Raw genomic sequence first — 17,336 nt, forward strand, 5'->3', positions numbered from 1 at the left:
GTCATGGCACACGGCGGGGACACGGATCCGCGGGCAGCACTTTTTGCCCCCTGATTTCCAAACCCCATCCCTTTTTGAGGCTGCTAAGGGCCTGATTATAACATAATCCCAGGACACCACATCCTGCAGCTCTCAACTTGTGGGCTGTCACCCTTTTGTTTAACTCAGGCTTTCCTTAAAATAGATGTTTAAATTGCTCGGGGAAAGGCTCTGATCCAGAATTTGCCTTTGTCACCCACTGTGATTGCAAGACCCAGAAATGTCAAAGCTAATCTCAATTCACATTTCTTTTCAATACTGGGATTTTAGCTGTCACAGGGCAGGGGTTTTGGAGGGGTCTTGTTCCACGCAGACGCACCAGCAGAGCCTCGCCCCGGGTGGAACTCACTAAGGTTCTCTCAGCTGAAGCCACTTAGAAGCCTTAATGGAGTGATGGTCATCAGCTGGGTGTGGGTGGTCCCTGGGGGGGACTACAGTTTCTTTTCTTCCTTTACAGATGGAGAGTGAGGTGGGTTTTTAATGTCTCTTCCTTTTTTCTTAGGTCTTTTCTGAGTTTAATGTGATGTTTCTGTGTCACTGTGTTGAAATTGTAGCTTTGGTGCTGATGAAGCCCCTCCTGGGTTTTCTGCAGTGACTTTGCTAGGGCTGTGGGAAGGTGGAGCAGCTGTTAGGATGTTCCTTTTGCAACTAAAATAACGGTTATTGAGCTGAGCAGTGAGCTTTGTGAATGAGTGGTCGCTCAGGAGGTCCTCTGAACTGAAACAAGGATGCATGTGGGACTGTGAGTCTGAAGTCTACCAAGGAGGAAGAGTACAAGTGTGTGGCAGCAAGCAGCAGAGCAGTAGCCAGCTCTCATCATCTGGGTGGCACATTCAACTGGTCAGGAGGCATGGAGGAAAGTGTTGATGGAAACCCAGGCTGCTCCCTCGTGTCCCTGTGGGATGCTGCCCTCTCTCCAAGGGAAAACAGGCTTGGTTTGACCAGAGAAACACCACACTGAATGTACTGGTGCTGCACCAGGAGTATGGGCCCTCTGAGCAGGTAAGTCTGGTGGGTTTGCCTTTTTTGGGGGGAGGAGAGGGTGGTGTAGAAAACGTGTTGATAAAGTGTAAATGCAGTGTCAAGATTGAAAACGTGAGCCGATTCTGAACGGGGTTAACCAGCTCCTGACTGTCCTTTCTGCTGCTGACCCCTGGTGCTCTGGGTTGAGCAGAGCTCATTGTTCTGTGGGGCAATGCAACAGGTTTGAGACCTTCCAGCTCTTTGCTGTTGTGTCCAAGCTGTGTTTGTGCAGTGCCTGTAAACACAAGCTCCTTGTGGTTAACTCCTGGGTGAATTTGATGTAAACAGACTCAGTATTTCTGGAGAAAACAAGAGAAAGTGTGGCCTTGGGGTTGTTTTTCTAGCTTCATGTAGCATGCAAGACACAGCCAGGTGGGAATCGTGTGCTCTGTGCCTGAGCTAAGCAGCACTGCCAGGTATGGGGCTACCTGCTGCAATTCCTGTGGTTCTTGGCATGGTGCTTGGAAATATTTTGGTAATTCTGCTGAAACCAGCTGTGCCACAGCTGTTTGTAGCTCAGACTTTATCTGTCAGCAAATTGGAACACATGGAAAACAATGTGAGATAGATAATGTGGCCCATCCAGCCTCACTGCAACCCACAGAGCACATCCTGCTACCAGGAGGTTTTGCATGGAGGTGCTCTTGTGTGATTTGGGATGGGAAAAAGTGTTCCTATGACAGGGAAGCTTCAATTCCCATGTGTGCTGCAAAACACCTGGTGGCATCACAGTGGCTTAGCTCTGAGCTGTGCTTGTGTCATTGCTGTTCAACAAGTCTGTTGCCACAGGTTAGCTGCAGGTCAGTACACAGCTGTCTAATAGTTATCATTGCACTTAAATTATCTTCTAGTGGAAAATATCTCTGCTCTCAGCTTCTAGAAGATCACACAGACAACTTCTTACAGTAGAGCATAAGAAGGGCTGGGCAACCACCTTCAACAGAGTTTGGCAGGCCTCTAGATAAACAGTAAAATGCTTGGGTTTGGATGGAAAGGAGATAATGGTGTCAGGTGTTACAGCTTGTCTGGGAGGTGTGGGACCAGTGTGTTTTCTGGCCTCAACTAGGAGGTTTTGGTGAATTCCTTCCTGGTTTGGCAAGCTTATGTTCATTCCTCCAGCATGCTACAGCTGGGACTTGGAGCAGGGCAATGAGAAAACATATTTGCACCAAAGTGAAGTAACTGAGAAGCTTCTGGGGTAAGATGCAGTTGTCACCTCTTAGGGCTGGGGACGAGAGGTGGGAGGAGAAGATTTTTGTTGTTGTTGTTTTTCTAGGGGTGGTAACAAGTAAGCAACCCACCCCCACCAACCTGTCTGTGAGCACAGGACTTTGGGGATTAGCTGTTCAGCATTTCTGCGTGATCAGTGTGTGTGATGTGGCTGCCTGGCATCCATCACTGCCTTCTGATGGCTGAGAGATGGAGAAGCTTACACTTCACCTTCTCTCTTCTGATGAGTTTGTTGCAGAAGTTGCCCTGCTGTGACTGTCCATGGGCTGCAGCACAATTCTTAGGGTTCTGCTTTGCAGCAGGGAAAGTGATGTGGAGTCATTAAGCAGGCTTATGGTGTACAACGAGCCGGCTGAGGCTTCAGGTCATGAGCTGAATCAAGCCTTTCAAACATCACTACGTGGTGAATTTCTAGAGCTGCTGTCTGTTAGCTGTCTAAGGATTTATTTGAAAGCATTTACTGCAAGCTGCCCATTGTTAATTAGATGTGAAAAGCCAAAGAACCGTGGGCCAAAGCCAGCAAGATTGATTACAAGTCTTTCTTGCCTCAATGATGCACAGCTCTAGGCTGAGAGGAATGCTGGATTATTTCCACCTAGAGAGAGTGGCTGGAGCTTTTCTCATTTTCCCCCATTTGCCTTGGCATCCTGCTCATGGTTCACTTGAAGAGATTGAAGATTTACCCTGGAATGCCTACCTCAGGATAAAGAAGCCTCATGATTTCAATTTCAAGGCTATAGATTAGCTCATTGCTTAAGTTCCATGACTTTCTCTGCAAGGTGTTTGTATTCACCAGGTACTTTGAAATGTATTCCCTGGACTTTGGTCTGGAGAAGCACTTCAGACACTGCTGACCTTTCCATGAAAGGAGATACCCAGTAGTGGTGTACCTTTGGGTCAGAACCAACTGGCTGAGTCAGGACTCTGGGAGTGTCTGGAGCTTGTGCTAGGAACTGAAGAAGAGGGAATGTTGTGTAAGACAAGAAACTGAGAGATCAAGGATGTGTTTTGCAGTTTCTGGTTAGCTTGTGGGGCTCCAAGCTGTTCTGGACACCCCAGGCTTCAAAACAAATGGGATAGACAATTTGTCCTGAGTTGCTTTTAAGGCTGAGTCCATAACCACAGTGAGGCTGGGAGCAGAGGGTGATGCAGGTGCAATGGAAGGCTAAAGAGCTGCTCAGTGTCTGTGCCACCAACTTGCTTCTGTGTTGCTGCCTGTGTCTCAAAGGTCTTTGCATTGATTAGCTGTAGCACTGATGTGTGCTCATCTGAGCTCTTAAGTGCTACAGTAAGAGGTTGGGATAATGAAGATACTTTAACAACTCCAACGAATCAGTCTTGTGAACATCAAGGCACATCTACAGCACTGCCATGGTGGCAGGTGGAGACCTCTTCAATGAGAACACGACAGTGTCTTGATGTGTCCTCTGTCAAAGGCTTAGAAAGATGTTGCTTGCTTTGTTTTTTGCCTGTGGGGAACAAATTGCCAACGCAGTTACTGAATGGGATGGGAAGGGACAGATCTCCAGCTACTGCTCTCCTGCTTTTCCTGCCAGCTCCTGTGTTTCTGCACTGCTTCCAGCTGCTGATTACTCAGCTCTTGCTCCTGAGCATCTCTTCGATGCTAGGAGGAAGTTTGCAAAAACACATCATTTGCAACCCTCCTTAATCCCTTCTTTGGTCTCCCTCCCTCTTTGGCTTAAGAAGCCAAGCTGGGATTCTGGTGAGCTTGGAGGGATGCCCAGAGAGTCTTTAATCCTAAGTGTCCCACTGCTTGTGGGATCCTGCAGGGTGAGCCCTCCCCCTTGGGAACCTTAGATACTAAAAGCTCTGCCTGATTTCTCGTTGATCTTGACTTAGGGCATTTCCAAACCAACCAAGTGGTGATTCTTACATTCAAAATTGTACATAATTTTCAGAGCCTACATGAGGGCCATTTTTCAGCTGTAGCTGCCTTTTGTTTCAGACTTACAAAGTGAGATCTTTCTCTCAGGTGGGTACATAGTATTTTAGGTGATTGGATTCCATTTGGACTAAAAAGGCAGTGTAGAAGTGGCTCTTTTCTGCACTGAAAGGGCTAAGTGGAAAAACAGTGCCTAAGGAAGGGCAGGTGTTTTTCTACCAGTCACACATGGGTTTGGGTCCAGCTTGTAAAGGCACTTTTCTGATTTTTACTCTTCAGACACTGTCTCAGAATAATTTTCACCTTAGTAAAGGTGTTTTGCAGTCATCTAAATCATGTTGGCAGCAGGTGTGTTAGGTGGAGCACTTGGGGCAGATGTGGAGTCAATCTGTTTGCATCCTGGGGCATCCAGATGAGTATAATAAGGGGCAGCCCCTGCTGCACAGGCAGGGATTGTTCCTTACATCTTTCTCAGATAACCAAGCTCCTTTCCCACTTTACTCCTGTTAAGTTGGTGCTAAAAAAAAAATTAAGTTGATAACCTGCTCCTGTGTTGGGCTCTGCTGCCCCTGCTTGCCTGGGAGCAGAGGGCATCCAGGTGAGGTCCTGGATTCTTTGGGAAATGCTTTCTGTCTTGTCTTCAAACACCAAAACTGAGACTTCAATATGAAAGGTGTAGCCTTAATACCTCTTGCAGGAAGAAAGGTACCTATACATATGCAGGGCTCTGCACTTTGGCCACAACAACCCCAAGCAGCACTACAGGCTGGGGATAGAGTTGCTGGAAAACAGCCAGGCAGAAAGGGACCTGGGGGATGGTAGCTGAACATGAGCCAGCAGTGTGCCCGGGTGGGCAGGAGAGCCAATGGCATCCTGGCCTGTATCAGCAGCAGTGTGGCCAGCAGGACAAGGGAGGTTATTCTGCTCCTGTACTCAGCACTGGTCAGGCCACACCTTGAGTGCTGTGTCCAGTTCTGGGCTCTTCAATTCAACAGAGATGTTGAGGTACTGGAATGTGTCAGAGAAGGGCAACAAAGCTGGGGAGGGGCCTGGAGCACAGCCCTGTGAGAAGAGGCTGAGGGAGCTGGGGGTGTGCAGCCTGCAGAAGAGGAGGCTCAGGGCAGACCTCATTGCTGTCTACAACTATCTAAAGGGAAGTTGTAGCCAGGTGGGGTTGGTCTCTTCTTGCAGGCAACCAGCAACAGAACAAAGGGACACAGTCTCAAGTTGTGACAGGAGAGGTCTAGGCTGGATGTCAGGAAGAAGTTCCTCACAGAGAGTGATTTGCCATGGGAATGGGCTGTCCCTGGAGGTGTTGAAGAAAAGCTTGGATGAGGCACTTAGTGCCATGGTCTGATTGTTTGGCTAGGGCTGGGTGCTAGGTTGGACTGGCTGATCTTGGAGGTCTCTTCCAACCTGGTTGATTCTATATATGTATTTATCTGTCTTTAATATAGTTAAGAGTTCAGTATATCTCTGCAATGGGCAATTGAGGATAAGATGGAAATGGACCTTCTGCAGCTTGCTTTGATCCCAGATCAGCTTCTTGGCTTCTGCATCAGCTGCTCCCTTGCTTGTGTGCTGCTGTGCCCCTTGATGTGACCATCCAGACGCCTGGGCTGTGCTCAGCCTTGTGTGTGGCTCGAGTGGTTCCCATTACTGTGCAGCTAAATCAACAGCTTCTACTTCATGTATTTTAGTTGGGAGCACTGAGTACTGGCATTAGGAATCTCCCTTGTCCATTTCTGAGGCTTTCAAATCTCAAAGGTGTGCTCAGGCTGAACTTGGGAGACAGTCTGGGATGTAATCTTCATACACAGTGCTCTAAACAAGGTAATTAGGAAAGTGAAGGTGGTGCCCCCGAAGTGGACAGAGATGTCCCTTTCTCCTAAAAGCCTCATTTTCCATCTTTCAGGAGTTCTAGCTGTTGCTGAGAGCTGTTGGTAGATGCAGGGGTGGGTAGAGGTGAACAAGAAGCTGTTCCAGCAGAAATGACAGTGCAGCATCAACGTGAGCCAGGTACAGCTTGATCCCAGTGCATCTAGAGAGACTGCTTGGTGCACTCCTAAAATGAAGTTTAAATTATGCTTTTCCCCCTGAGCTGACTGAAATACCTGCTAGCAGCTATGCAGATATGGAGAACAGCATTAGGAGGGAAGGAATATTGCTGGAAACCATCTGCCGTGAGGGTTAGCAATAATCCTGCCAGCCTAGCAGGACCTGGGGTGGGAACAGCAAGGCTAAGCTCTTTGATTATACCTACACATCCAAAGGTAACCCCAGACACAGAAACCCTCCTGTTATCAGTGTGCAGTGCTGTAACAGATGCCTGCAGCAGGCTGATGTTACTGATGGGCAGCACTGCCATCAAACAGGTGAAATGTAGGAGCCTCCAAGGGGGTGGAGGATGGGGAAGTTGTCTCCCTGCTCCTTGCTGCGGGGTGGGAAGGAAGAATGGTTGCAGGGTGGAGGGCAAGGGCAGGGAGATGATCTCTTCCCCCTTTGGGCAGTGACAAAGACAAAGATACTCCAATCACCCTAAAGCTTCTGCATGGGAATTCTGCAATGGCTGATGAAAGCTTGGAAGCCTTGTGGAAGGAGATGCCTTGGAGGGAGGGAACTCAGTCTGCTCAATCCTTATCAAATCAGGGACTGGGTGACTTAATTACACTGTAAGTACTTTCCCAGATAAACAGGACTTTAATCTTGAAAAAAAAAAAAAAAAAAGGCACAATGAGAGCCTGTGTCTGAAGGATAAAGTCAGACCAATTGAAGCCAGAAATACTGGGCAGTCTGCTAAAGACTTCCACCCCAAGGAGGAAATTTGGGATGGCACAAATTGGCCAGACTTGTCTTGCATCTTGGCTAAACCAAGCTCCTCGTCTGGTGATCAGGGTGCTCAGATGGGCAGAGGAGGTGTCTCCTATCTCGGTATCACAGGCTGTCAAGGATTGGGAGGGACCCAAAGAAATCATCGAGTCCAACCCCCCTGCCAGAGCAGGACTATACAGTCTAGCTCAGGTCACACAGGAATGCAGACAGGCATTGAAAGTCTCCAGAGAAGGAGACTCCATAACCTCTGTGGGGAGCCTGTTCCAGTGCTCTGGGACCCTTACAGGAAAGAAGGTCTCCCCTGTGTTGAGGTGGAAGCTCCTGTGCTGCAGCTTACATCCATTGCTCCTTATCCTATCCCAGGGAGCAAGTGAGCAGAGCCTGTCTCCATCCCTCCTGACCCCCAGCCCTTAGATATTTATAAATATTTATTAAATCCTCTCTGTTTTCTTTTCTCAATATGGGATAGAATCAAGTAGGTCGGAAGAGACCTCCAAGCTCATCCAGTCCAACCTATCACACATCCCTATCCAGTCAACTAGACCATGGCACTAAGTGCCTCATCCAGATATGGGGAACAGGTCCCATTACCAGCCCAAATTCTGTCTCAGGCATCTGGCCAACCTTTGTACTGGCCATGACAAGGCAGCCATGTAGTCAGGTAGGGTGATGGTCCTGTCTTAGCCACACACTCTGCCATCCAGTGCACATTCCATGAGCCCCAGGCAGACATGGTCCTCCCTAGTGCTGAACTCACCAGAGGCAGTGGGTGGAAAGCAAGCTGTGCTCCTTTGTGAGCAGAAAAATGACTTCTGCTGGCTCCATTCTTGCACTTTTCTCACCACTGGTGGCATGACAAGGACATTGTATCCAGATTATTCATGCGCTGCTAATAACTCCAGAGCGCTGGGTCTTGATTTCGGCTGCACCCGCACTTGAGCTGTGCTGAAGCCAAGGGAGCTGTACTGACAGATCTGAGGGAAGTCAGAATTTGATATGTGCATCCATTTCCAAAGCATGGCTACAGAACAGGAACAGCATGATCCCTGCTGCTGGCATAATTCCATTTAAATGACATCTCTGTAGATGGAAAAGCTGCCGGTGGGTCTGTCTGGTGGTGTAGAGAGAAACGGAGCACCAGGTTTAGAGCACCTGATAAAATAAGGCTTTGTTGTCTTAATGAACTGGAGATGGGGGGCAAACGGATCGCTTGCAAGCTGAGAGGCGACAACCGCTCTTTGATCCTGCTCTTTGGCCCTGCTGTAGCAGGGGGGTTGGACTCGATGATCTCTTTGGGTCCCTTCCAACCTCTGAAATCTTATGATCCTGTGCGGGAGCACGGAAACGTCCACCTGAAATGCTGCTCCCTCTGTACTCGCCCTGATGCTAGAGAGACAGCAGGTCTGAGCCCCGTGTGGAGGGATGCCGCTGGGACGCTGCAGCACTGGGCTGCGGCACCGCTCAGGGATGGGAAACCCTCAGGGATGCGCTGCTCTTGGTGAGCTCCATTTGCAAGAAAATGGAGTGACTTTCTGTGGCATCGCAAAGGTGATGTGCTGGCACAGCCCCGGGGCGGGGGTGTAAGCAGCTTGGTTCTTCTCTCCGCTGTCACATGGCTCCAGAAATCCGATGGCGCCTTGGAGGAAGAATCCTCATTTAATTAAGTTGTATGTGTCGGGAGATAACTTTGAGTGATTCCCTTTGTTAGCTGCTGTCTTGCTTGGGGAACGGCTCCCTTGTTCATAATGAAACCTCTCCCTTCTGCTGTGGATGGAAAACCGTCTGGAGGCTAATGAACACCCAGACCTTCCAGAGATGCCCTTGCTGCTTAGGGACACCAAAGGTGCATTTCTGTATTACTTTTCTTGTGGAGAAGTGACTATCTAGCAGCAAGACAAGCAGCTCCCAGGCAAGCAGATAAACGAACTGGATGTGACATCTCCCTGGGGTGAATAGAGCCAGTTTGGAGAGGTGTTGGGGGCCCAATGGCAGGACTGGGACCTCTCGTGTTCAGCACTGAATGTTGCTGGCTGTAGGTCCAGCAGAGCAGCACCTTTGCCACTGCGTGAAACCTATCATCTCTTTCACAGCAAAGTTTGCAGACAGCTGGAAAACAAACTCCACTTTTCCACTGTGTGTGATGTGAAAGAGCAGAGGAGCTTAGTCAGTCATGGGTGGAAGAGGCAAAGGCTCACCTGTTGGAAGATGAGGCTGAAATGACTCACAACAGGATGGGGAACTGGGCTTGAGCTTTGGGCATTTGCTGTGCTCCCTAGGGTTACAGGCCTGTAGCTCCAGCTGTACAACCAGATGTTGATAAGGATTAAGCGCTGCTGACACTTGCTTTGACTTTGGGTGAGGAGCATGCAAAGCTCCTCTCCTTTATCACTCATAATTCTCCAACCTAATTTCTCTTTCTCCATTCAAATTGACTGTTTCCCAGCAGCTGTCTGCTAAGGCACAGGCAGGTTTTGTAATTGGCCCAATTTCCTTGGGAGCTCTGCAACAGCAAAGCAGCTTTTGTCATCTTTTCATTCCTCATGAAACTTTTATTTCCTGGTGAAGAATGAAGTTTTTCTTTCCTGCTTTCTTCAGCCCCAGGCATGGCTCATGGGGCTCTCCAGGGGCTGCACGAACAGTTTATCTCAGTTCTCCCTGACAGCATTGCTAATTTCCTATGATGCAGATCAGCAGAAGTCATAAATATAACTTGGGCTTTCCGTGTTTCCTTTATTTGTTAGTTATCTTGGTGTTGGGAAGTAGCTAGGGCTGCAGATGGGGCTCTTCTGGTTTGCTGGGCAAGAGCCCTTTGGTGCAAGGAGAAGTCAACATCTCTGGGTGATGTCAGCTGCTGCTGTGGGCCTTTGGACAAATGCTGGTGTAGGAGCCACATACCCAGCAAAGCCTGTTCCTGAAGCATCCTATGCATCAGGGGGCCTGCTGCTGCCAAAAATCTGCATTTGGGAGTTAAAGGGAAGGAGTACGAAGGAAATCCTGCGGTTGTGGCTGCAAAGATTCACTGGTGACCTGTTTTAATCCTGGAAAAAGATCCTGCTGCATTTCTGTGTCTGTGAACACTGTTAGAGGCAGCTGTAGGTCTGTGCTTCCTTTGCTTTTCCTAAAGCATGGTCTGCCTCGTGTCAAGAGTTTGCTGGAAAAGAGCAGAACATCAATGCTGGGTTGCAGGCAGCTATTCCATGGAGATGTGAAGGTTTTTTGCTCAATGCATCTAATGCAGACAGGGTCACAGCCCTGAGTGGTGCCTTCCTTACCCGGGGGGGTGCTGGAAGCTGCTGGTTCTCCCCAGCAGCTCACCATGGCTGAGTGCAAACACAGCCTGCACACAGTCTCAGGTAGGAGCATCTTCTATTGGGAGCCTGGGGCCTTGCTCTGGATAAATTGGCAGTATCAGCCCTTGTGTTGCTGAGCAACTCTGTGGGCCTGCAGTTAAGGGGGGTGTGTGTGAATTAGAGAAGGATCCACATGTCCTGCAGGCTCTAATCAAGGTCCTGGCCCTGGATGCAGATTGCAGCCTGGGCTGGCTGTTCCTTTTAACTGGAGCCCTGGTTGCACGTTTATGATGCTGAAGAGTTCATAGGTTCCACCCAGCAGTGTTAGCATTTGTTCCTAGTGCTCTGATCACGGTAATCAATCCTAGCTCCTCTAGCAAATTGAATCTCACCTGGGAGGCTACAAGTGTTGTTAGTGCTGATGGACTGAGCTAAAGGGAGTCCCAGACAGAACCAGAGCCTGGCCCTGCTAAGCAGTGGGACTGAAGCCAGCCAAAAGCAAGCATGGAGTTTCCACATGCGCTTGTGTGAGACACACCAAGGGCAGCCACTTGTGTTAATGCTCCAGCTGCAGTGTCAGACAGGTGCCTCCTGAGCCTGTGCCAGACCTCTCTTGGTGAGGGGGAGAGAGGTGCATTAGCTGTCAGCATTCAGGACAAAAACTCAGCTGTCCCCTGGCCAGGGTGGAACTTGGCTATGGAGTCTCTTGTATACTCAGAGGTCCCATGGGCATGGATTCTGCCCCAGGCTGAGGATCTACTGCACTCAAAGGATGTTGTAAGGGAATAGCTTCACAGGGATGAGCTGTCCATGGGTGGATGATGCTTCTGAAATCCAGGCTTGTGACACCCATGAAGGTGTCATCTGCTGCAATCTTACTATTGGCTGAATGCTAGCACCCTTCAGATCTGTTCGTGTTGCTCCTAGCCTAAGGTAGTGTGGCTGGAGCTGTCCTGACCAGTGGCTCACCTCTCATATCTGCTATCCCAACTGCTGCCTGTGAGAAATTCCAGCACCTTCCATCATACTATGCTCTTCCCTGAAAATCCTGCACTGGTTTTGCATGTTGCTCCTGGAGGCTGATTGGAATGGTACTGAACATTTTGGTCTCCTCTTTTGTTTGCCACCTACTCCCCTGACCTGCTTTGCACTACGACTTCTTTCCTGCTGGCTGTAGCCTGCAGTTCCTCAACATCCCTCTCCATTAGGTGACACCTCTTTACCAACATTTACATGCTTAATGTACAAGCAGGTAATTGCTGTGCAATTTCACACTCCAGTGATTTATTGCAAGCTCATCCAGTCAGGCTGTAGTAATTAATCTGGAAACTAAACCTGCTTTTAAATCGAGTCCTGCATTACAGCAGCATGATGGTTAACTGCTCACCCTTTAGGTGCAGAGAGTGGTGTCCCTTGCTGCTCTCACCCAAGCTGTGGTGGCTTTACCGTGGCTTTCATGTGTCTCCTTAGTCTCAAGCAAAACAAAGACGGATCTTGAGGCAGTGTGAGCAAAGGGTGTGGTGATGCCGTTGGTTGCAAGCCAACAGCTCAGACCAGCTCCCTCCTCAGGCTGAAAAGGAATCCCAATCCCAAATTTTGCCTCTAATCCCCTAATTTAAAATCACTTCAGACTATGAGAATGAGAGCTGATTTAGTTTTTTTGCTTGGTTTGCAGCTTCCACAGGGCCACAGCTCCCTGATCCAGCCAGGAGAAGAGTCAACAGGTCTTAAATGAGCAGTGCTTGGTATAAATACCTCAGTAAATAGCAAATGCCTTTGGCTTCTTGGAGTTTGCAAGGCTTTGGGAGGAAAGTAGCCTCACACAGGTCTCTCTCTAGGAGGACACAAGCTGCTATGACCTAAGTGGTATCAGCAGGTGGAAGTTCAGCACTTCTCCAAATCAGCCCTCCCCGTGCAATATGTGGTTGGTCTAAACTCTAAACCCTTCCTACCTTTCTCTTTGTTTGATTTCCCCTCAAGTGAATCCTTTCAGAGATCTTTGTCAATTCATCCCCATCTGAACAGGGTGTGAAGGGTAGGGTGGAGGGTTCCCAGGAGCCCTTAGTGATGCTAAACACAAGCCGTGTGGGCTACCCTGCTTTGGCAGCCCCTTGCATTGTAGTTGCCTTCCCTCTTCCTCCTGCAGCTGTGAGTCCAGGTCCCACTCATTCATTCATTAATCCCTTTCATTCCCTGCTTTTTTCTTCATATCCTCTGCAACATGGGGGGAAAATTGCAATCCTGGGAATAAATAGAGATTCCTCTTCTCTTTGAGAATAAAAGGCAGTCCATTTAAATTGTTAGTTCTCTTTGAGATGTGTCTGTGTGCAGATGAGCTGGAGCTCTCTTATAATGGAGTGGAAGCCTTGGTGCTGAGCAGGAACAATGGGAGGGATCCCATCCCTTTTCCTTTTGTATCACACTCTCCCTGTGCCTCCCCCAAAAAGGGGATCAGTTGATTTTTTTTTTTTTCTTTTTCAGGGCAGATGGATCATTTTTAATGATCTACTTCTGTGCTTACCTGGCCTCCAGGAAAGATGATGAAAGCAAAGAGATTTGCTGATTGCAGTCCTCAAAAGACTGAAAAAAAAACAGAGTTGCTGTGTGGCTCCTGCCTTGCAGCATGGCCACTGCTGCAACATTTCTTTCAGCCTGTGCACAGTGGAGGTGCTGGGTTTATGATAAAGTCTGTGTGACTGCAAATTTGCCTGCTAGGAAGGACAAGGACCCTTTTCCTGGCTGTGTGTGCACAGAGGGCCCTGGCATCTTAGGAGGGGACAGATCCTGGTCCCCTCCCATAGGCATGAGACCCTCATCCTCTTGGATTTTCTCTCATTCCACCTAATCCCTTTTCTTAAGCTTGTCTTATGATGGGAAATTATAAACTCTGCCTGCAACTTTGGAGTAGCAATTTTAATTCCAGACCAAGAAAGTCTCCAAAGAGCAGTGGAGCTTAGCCTGTGCAGCTTCCCACCAGAGCTGGTCTGGGGCAGAGTGTGTGTGTGTTAAGAACGGGGCTGCAGCAATCAGTGCTGGGTGAGTGTGAGCCTCAGCTCCTGGTCTGTAATGGACATAGTTGCCTGGGGTCAAGGGACTCCCTGCAGACCCTGAGCCAAGCTGCTGGCATGGGTGATAGAAGAAGGCTTGGGCAACCTTGATGAGTGAAAACTGAGCTTTTTGGTTTTCTTCCAAAGAAGTAAAATGCAATGACCTGTCCCAGGATGGATGTGAACGTAGGATTTAGCTTCTGCAGCCCACTTAACTGATGATCAAAATCTAAGCTTCACAATTCACAGACATTGACTTGCTCAAGTGTTTTAGGTACTCTGGAAGTGGGAGCTGTGTTCTGAAGTGTCTCTCTGTAAAGCTGAGCAGATCCTTGACTGTCTTGTCCCTGTCTCATGTTAGAGGCTTCTTTGCCATCTTGAAGACTCACCAGCTACATTTACTGCCAGAAAATCTTGAGTAATGAACTCTAGAAACTACTTACCTGTCTTCTGAAATAAAAATGTTTTTGTCCTGGAAACCAAATGATATCTTGAACTTGGCAAGAAGAACTAAAACATCCTTTGTCTCAAATGTCATCAGCTCACAAAACTGCTCTTGAACAGCCTACAAAGCAGGAATTGTTTAATGTGTGACTGGCAGGGTTTGGTTAGTATCACTTTCTGGAATGGAATACAGTGAATTAAGTATTTGGAAAGTGAGCTTGGGGAGTCCTTGCTTTGGATGAGCCCTTTCCCCTCCATCCAAGGGAAGTAGTGCTGTTACTTTTCCTGTAGGATATAACTTAACTGAATAGGATAAAGGATACTATTACCCAGTGCTGGCAATCCTTCACTCTGCCTCTGCCTTCCCCCAGCATGCTTGGAATACTGGATAATTTTGCCTGCCAGTTTGGGAAAGATTTACCTCCCACAGTGCCAGAGAGCAAAAACCTTCTGAAACCTGTCCTGCATCAGTGTGGGTGATGTGCTCGTGCTGGAGCCTCAGAGCTGCTGTGATCCCCCTCAAATGGATGTCTGCAGCGTGTGAACAGCAGCTAAGCTGGTGAAGGACCTTGAATGTGTCTTGTGAGGAGCAGCTGAGGGAACTGGGGTGGTTTAGCCTTCAGAAGAGGAGACTGAGGAGAGACCTCAACCTCCTTTCAGGGAGATGCAGAGGGCAGTAGAGCGAGGTGGGGGTTGGCCTCTTGCATGTAACAAGAGATGGGACAAGAGGAATCACAGAAATGTTCAGGTTGGAAAAGACCCTCAGGATCACCAAGTCAAATTGATAACCCTACTCTATAAGGTGCACCTTAAACCATATCCCCAAGCAGCAAAGAACTTGAGGAAACATCCCCAAGCTGTGCCAGGGCAGGTTCAGATTGAATATTAGGAACAATTCCTTCAGAAAAGGTTCTCAAGCACTGGACCAGGCTGCCCAGAGAGGCAGTGGAGTCACTTTCCCTGAAGGGATTTAAGAGATGTGTGGATGCAGTGCTGAGAGACACGGTTTAGTGGTAGTGGTGGGATTGTGATCTCCAGATGAGCAGCTAGACTTCAGATCAAAGGTCTCTTCCACCTCAACAGTTCTGTGATCCTGTGTGGAGCCACTTTGTGCCTACACAGCTGCTGGGGAAAGCTGGGCTTCTCATTCAAAGCCTCCTGGGTTTGTGCTTTGCCAGTTGAATTCTCAGTAGGCCTAAGTGAGTCTCCAGCTCGATGTGAATGAGTAAACCGAGCCTTTGTGAGCAGCTGTCACTCAGCTCCCAGCTGGAGCATCAGCAGGGTCCTTTCTGGAGCATGCAGCACACAGACCTGGGCTGACCTCAGCTCCAAAGCGCATCTTTGAAGATGTACATTGTTCTGACAACTTGAGGCTAAAGCTCCCCTGAGCCTTGCTGCTCTGCCTCATTCATCCTCTGGGGCTTTGCATTTCAGCACTCCTGCTCCTCTCCTCTGGTTAGAGGCAAGCAGCAGCTGCGCAGCCCAGCAGCCACCACCGCTAAATCGGCCAGGGAGGTGCCGTTGCCATTTCTTGTTTTAAAGCTCTGGCTGCACTAAAAATACCTCTGCCCCTGCAACCCAGACGGTGAATGGAGGAGCTGTCGGGGCGCAGGGGCCCAGCAGGCTGCTTAGCATGACAATCCATCACTCTAATTGTTCCCGGGCAGTGTTTGGTGCTGGGTAGGTGAGATGAAGAGGCTGGTTGGTGATTCACAGCTGAGTCATGGGTCCTTTGACTGCAGGGAAGCGTTGTGTGTGTGTGTCCCCTCTCAGCTGGAGCAAGGGGAGGGGATTGAGCTGAGCCCTCAACTTTAAATCCAGTGCAGTCAAGGATGTCCTTCCACAAAGGTCTAACCAGCTGTTTGCTGATGAAAGATGTCCAGCATCTTCCTTGGGTGGCTGCTCAGCAAACTAGGGACTGGCCTGGGTTGGGTTCGGTGTGTGCTAATTAATCCTGAGCTGTTAACCACTGCACAAGTGCAGCTCTGTTGCCCCATCTTTAATGTAGGATGACCTGGCCCTGCTCAGATGTGAAGGATTTTCTGGTTTTGCAGCTCTTTAAGGATAAAGAACATTAAAAGGTTGAGCTTTAATTGTGGCATTAAATGAATTTTAATCTCTTGGAACAAAGCTGCAGGTAGCAGCAGAGATTTGGGAGGAGAAAGTGCCCTGCTACAGGGGCAGCAGGTTTGGCAGGCTGGCATCCAGGGTTTGGGGTGTCTACAAAGAGACCAGAGCTCAGCTGCCTTCTTGCAGGGTTAAAATCGGGTGAGGAGAAGCAGCTGTAGCTGGGCAGGGTCTTTTTTTATAGCTGTAAAACTGGAGAGTCTGCCGCAGCCATCTCCATCCTTTGGTGGTCCTCAGCAGTGCTGCCTGTTGCTTCTCTGCCGCTTTATCTCCTAAGAGGAATGAGTTTCTGGAGCTGTTGCTTAGAAATGCTAATGAGAAAATGCAGCACTTTGCCCTGCCCAGTCCTTCTAGGTCTGAATGCAAACGAATTGATGCTGCTGGGAGGAAGAGGAGTGCCTCCTGTGTGGTAGCCTTGGTCTTGGTTTTTCCATTGAATTTAGCATAATTCCATGGCCCATCTCTGAAGACCTTATTAACAGGTAGGATGTGAATTCAGCGTGAAGGCACTAGGAGCAGCACTGCCTACAGCAGCAAGATGCATGGTGGTGAAGTTCCTAGTCCCAGCCTAGCTGTCTGATTGGATTTTTTTAACAGCTGCTGCCCTTTTCCTTCAGGAGGCAGCTCTCTTCTGTAAGTGGAGGAAATCTATATGTGACCTTAGGGAGAGATTTCTCACACCCAGCACGACCCTGTTGGGGGAGAGTCAAACCCCCAGAAGGTTTGAGTCCTGTCACATCAAGCAGCAACAGCCAAGGATAAGAACCCAAAGCAACTTGTGCTTATAGGGTGGCAAGTGGGTGGCACAGACCTCACATGCACATCTTGCAGGCACCCCCCAAGAGTGAAGAGCTGAGAACCTGCAGCTAGCTGCCCCTGTAGTCCTGGAAGGGCTGTTTTTAACGTGCTATAGAGAGAACTTTGGAGCAGGGAGGATGCTGCCTGTGTTACTGGGTTGTAAATGCTGTTAAGTCTGATGTTCCTGAAATATTGGGGGCTGCACTGCAGGTGTTTGTTGTAGTTATGCCCAAAAGGCTGGAATTGGAGATCGAGGATGGGAGTTGCTGTGTCAGACACAATAAGTCACAATGATCCTCTGGGCTTCCAGCTTTTGCTGCTTGAGGAAAGGAGAAGGGGAGGGGAAGAAGAAACAAGATAAATTTACCACAATCCCCAAAACAACAAACCAAACTCACACCTCAGAATTCTTTATTCATGAAGTCGTGGAATTGCTTTCAGATCAAGTCCAAACAATGGTTTAAGATCAAGTCCAGCCATCAGTCTAGGACTGTCATGGCCATTAAACAGTTTCTCCAGTTGCTATGTCCCCATGTTTCGTGAACACCACACTCAAACCAACAAATATGCAGAGGCTGCTGTGTGCTGATGAGCAGGGCAGGA

At 48.8% G+C, this 17,336-nt stretch overlaps 1 protein-coding gene across 1 annotated transcript in view; it reads left to right on the forward strand.

Moving 5' to 3' along the window:
• Window positions 1-502: 502 nt before the first annotated feature.
• The window catches only part of CASKIN2 (CASK interacting protein 2), an 83,304-nt gene continuing 66,470 nt past the window's right edge, over window positions 503-17,336 (forward strand). Inside the window, exon 1 of the mRNA XM_064151043.1 lies at window positions 503-1,041. The gene's annotated coding sequence lies outside the window, so the exon portion shown is untranslated. The remainder of the gene's footprint in view (window positions 1,042-17,336) is intronic.

This window comes from Pogoniulus pusillus, chromosome 11, assembly GCF_015220805.1.
Source record: "Pogoniulus pusillus isolate bPogPus1 chromosome 11, bPogPus1.pri, whole genome shotgun sequence".
NCBI classification, from domain to species: Eukaryota; Metazoa; Chordata; class Aves; order Piciformes; family Lybiidae; genus Pogoniulus; species Pogoniulus pusillus.